The 4692-nt window shown below is 29.7% G+C and overlaps 1 long non-coding RNA gene across 1 annotated transcript; it reads left to right on the forward strand.

The window, feature by feature from the left end:
• Positions 1-1944: 1944 nt before the first annotated feature.
• On the forward strand, positions 1945-2681 carry LOC149235997 (uncharacterized). Its single transcript, XR_016268366.1, has 2 exons — positions 1945-2328; positions 2466-2681. It is a non-coding gene; the product is annotated as an uncharacterized LOC149235997 (long non-coding RNA).
• Positions 2682-4692: the final 2011 nt, after the last annotated feature.

The raw sequence follows: 4692 nt of genomic DNA on the forward strand, positions 1-4692 counted from the left end.
AAAGATGAACTTTTTTATCCCAAATATAAAGATATGCTAACCTACAATTGTTTTCAATCCCATAGTAAGTTTTCCATCCTCCACTTATCCTTTTGTAATTGTTATAATTCCAATTGAGCTAATTATAAGTGTTGATTCCTAGATATTTGTATGAAGGAACTTCCTACAAGTAGCTATTATCATAGATAAACTATCACGGGTAATATTTTTGGATTTAATTATCATGACTTTAGTCTTTTCACTAAAAGTCATACCTATCTTGAGCAAACATCTTGGAGGATTCTTAGTTGATTGTCAATATTTTCATGGATCTTTTCCAAAAGAACAATATCATAAACGTAAAGGAGAAGAGTTATGGCGATACGAGTGAGTGTGGGGCCAACACATGGTGCATCTTATAAACACCTTCAAGCTTATCAATGTAAATGCCAAAAAGGGTAGGGGATAAGGGAGGCCCTTGTTTGACTTAGATATTACAATTAATTAATTTATTTTGACAAACCCTAAGAGGCCTTAAGCTTGAAAATAAAATTCTCACATAGTCTTGTTACAAAAACCCTTAACTAGAGTGGAACCATTAGCTCCTCCAGCCTCTTCCATAGTCTTTTCCTAGCAACAGTGTTAAAAGATTTTTGAAAGTCCAAAAAACAACAAAAGAGTTTGGTTTTGTTATTGCAAATCAATAGTTGAATGATATTTCTTAAACCCAGGTTCCCCTTTAGCTCTTTTACCATGGATTTCAAGCCATGGGCTAATCTTCATTTCCAAAATAAGTTTGTACATGCTAAAATGTGGCTGATCATAATAGTTCTAAAGTGGCATATCATAATAGTTTTGTAATTAGAGGAAAGGCTTTTATCCACACTATGCAAGATAAGGCTTTGCATCCAAGCCTTGCTTCATTACCGAATTGAAGAGCTTGTGTATGTGAGGCATGAGGACGGGCCCTCTATTTTAAAATTTTCAACTTGATAACTTTCAATATCCTTAGTTTTCCCATTATTGAATTGCTTAACCCGGAATTCAATGTCTTCAAAATAAAATATAACATCCTTTATAGGAGCATTCAAAATGGTACAAATAAAATTAAGGAACTCATAAAAAATTTAATGTAGATATCCCAATTCTTTAAGGGAATCACATTAATTTATTTATTTTATTTTTGTCAATTAAATGTAAATTATTATGATTAGAGTTATAGGTTACATGTTTTAATGAGTTAATTACCTTTAATTTGTGTGAATAAAAAAATTGGGAAAGACCCTTTTCAATATATATTACTTTGTTAAAAAAAGATTGAGGGGAAAAATTAAAAATATATATGTTCTATTTTAAATTAAATATATATAGATTATAAAAATATGAAAAATGACGCTATTACCAAATAAATGGTGAATATCTATAATGACAACTCACATTTTTAATACGAGTTAGATTTTAAAAAATAAATAAAGAGGTACATTTCATGAAGAGAACTATAAGGTGCTTTCAGGGCAGTACAGGTTTAGGTGATTAGTTTAATGAGGATCCAAGGTTAGGTGATCCCTGTATTTACTGTATAATAGGCATGTGATGTGATGTAGATGCTTAAATTGCAGGTTCGGATTGATGGTTTTAGTTAATAATCTTTTATCAGTGCAGAAGGATCACTTTCAGAGGCTTGAAAACAAAACTACCACTGTTACGGGAACTACAAATAAGATATCAAAGAATTAGGGTATTATTCCCAAGCTAGTGAGGTGTGTTCTATGGAAAACTCTACCTAATCTAGAATGGTTATGGATTTCTTGATTAATTAGCGTACCAACATGATGTCAGTGGGGCTCACGATCACATGCTACAGGCAAAGAGGCACATGGATGACGTTCCCGTCCAAACAAATATTGCTGGACAGTGAAGCTCAGTTAACCGTGCAACATCAGATTTACTTGCAAAATTTCGACATATCCCAAACTCAGCACTCATTGGGAAACCCTAAACGGAAGACATGGATGTCCCTCGCAATACCTGTATACATCATACTCTGTGTGTATATATATGTGTATATATTAAGTAGGAGTTTTAGCTGCTCAGTATTGCCCTATTCTACTTCGACTTGAGAAACACTGGAGTATAGAGATGGTTTCGAAGAGCTCAAATGAGAAGGAGAAGGAGAAAGTCCAGCACGCCAAATCGAAGAAGAGGGTGGAAAACATCATCAAGTGCAACAATGTGACATCATTTAAAAGCAAAGTGAGGGGAGAAGATACAGCGACTGCTACAGGCATCTTCTTGCTAGCTTGTGTTGCACTGTCTCTGTAGAATTCCAAGCATTTCATGGAGGGCTAGGTCATCATCAATATCAACCCTACTTCAAATATTCTGTGTACTAGCTCGATGTTTCGGTTACCCTACTTCAAATATTCTGTTTACTAGCTCGATGTTTCTGTTACCCTAATCTACGAACTCATCTATTTTTTTAGCAGAAGAAGTCTTGGTTTCTTCGGCTGAGATAATGGGCATGCGCAGAATTTTACCCACAAAGCTGTTGCTGTAGAGTATAGGTATCACCTTTCAGTGTTTTAACAACTTATATATTTATATATTCTAGAAAAGTTCGACTAAAAATGTAAGAGATGTTTTTGCCCATAGATATCACCTTTCAGTGTTTTAACAACTTATATATTTATATATTCTAGAAAGTTCGACTAAAAATTTAAGAGATGTTTTTGCCAAATATGTTTTTGAGTGTTTTTATTTATTTATTTTTAATTTAATTTAATAGTTTTTAGTAAAATTAAATTTTTTTGGGTAGTTTAAAATGTATTTTTGATTATAAAATATAAATTTTTGATATATATATATATATATATATAATAAAAAAAATGAAGTAAAATTTATATATATATAACAAAAAAATATACCATTAGTAATAGTATGTAGTTCCACCTTTAGGGTTCGAATGTCTTCTTTTCAAATTGATTCTTCTTTTGAGTATCTGTGATATTATTTTGTCAATGACTTCATGTTTTTCGTTTAGTTCGAATAATCCTATTTCAGTGCAAATGGTAAAAGCTTTGTCCCGGTCCGGAGGTCTTGTCTGCCAGGGCTAGGAGACACAAACAAAAATGACTCACACTAAGGGGTTGGGGTTGGGGTGAAACTGTCCTTTATTAATCTCATTCGAGACCCCAGTAAATTATTGAGTAAGGGAGCTGAGATTCGCAGGACAAAAGCAAGTGCTTTTCCTTATATTCCGGCTCCCCAGGCGCTGCCGCTGTGTACCACCCAGGCGATGTTCTAGCCCTGAAAATGACGGAGGGTTATGAGTTATAACATGCCTGACTTAAAATTTGAGGGCCTGGCTTTACACCCAATTTCACTGACATTACAAGTACTTACATATTTGACATCTAATTTTTGAACTGCGAAAATTAAAAACAAGCGTGAATGAAACAAGGCTTACTGGTTAGGAGAAGAAAGGGAGATTTCATTGTAGGCTACGAAGAAAATGTGTTGAACTTACTAGGCTTTGAGTTGATGGCGAATTGGCTTGGCTTTGAGTTGAGGGTGAATGAGTGTATATACTTCACAGGATTTTGAGTTGAGGAGTTTACGTACTGGTAAAATATTCTTGGACAAAATGTCAAAGATTCAAATTCCATCGACAAAATGGTATTTAAATTATTATTTTTATGAACTTCTGGTTTATGTGTTATGAATATAAAATATTCTTTGACAAAATGTCACTGATTCAAATTCCATGAACATTTTAGAAAAAAATGGTATTTAAATTATTTTTTTTATAAACTTCTGGTTTATGTGTTACGAATATAATTATGTATTATATCTTTGTCTGGTATTCAAATTAATTTTCCGATAAACCTCTGGCTTAAGTGTTAGGAATATAATCATGTATTATATCTTTGTGGAAAAAAAATGTGAATTTTTTATATGTTTTTTCTTCAGTTAAGTTTTTTTGCCATTATATTTATTTAAAAATTAAAATGAAAAAATGAAGGATGGTTCCTCTTCCCCTTAATATATTAATGAAAGAAAAATTACTTATTTTATTAATTTGGTTTAATTCTATTTTTAAATTTAATTTAGTTTAATTTTATTTTTAATTTTAAAAGTGTTGGGATATTTTTACTTATTTTATTAATTTTATTTTTAATTTTAAAAATAATGCCATATTTTAAAATTTTATTATATTAATATTTATTTTAATTTTGAAGTTCCAAAAAATCAAATCTCTATATATAAATAATTATATAAATATTAATTAAATTTATTAAATTTGTATATATTTATTAACTATATGTTTTTTGGTAGATTTTTTGAACTCGAGTTTTTTTAAAAACTTTAAAAAATGTTTAAAATATCTCCCTTTTATAGTTTAATATATTAATTATAAAAAAGTTACTCATTTATATTTATTCTTTTAAAAAATATTTAAAATATCTCCCTTTTATAGCTTAATATATTAATTATAAAAAAGTTACTTATTTATATTTATTGTATAGCCTTGTTTAAATATTTTGATATTTTAGAATTTTATTCTATATTATCAAAAAATCATTTTGATTCTAAATTTACTAAATGGACCAAATTTCTGTGTGAATTTCTTACTTTATAAATATATATATTTCATATTTTTATATATAGAAATATTACTATTTTTAATTTATTTTATTATTTTGGTTTAATTTT

This window comes from Pinus tabuliformis, chromosome 8 (assembly GCF_031772625.1).
Source record: "Pinus tabuliformis cultivar Carrire ecotype Pingquan chromosome 8, CPIR1, whole genome shotgun sequence".
NCBI lineage: Eukaryota > Viridiplantae > Streptophyta > Pinopsida > Pinales > Pinaceae > Pinus > Pinus tabuliformis.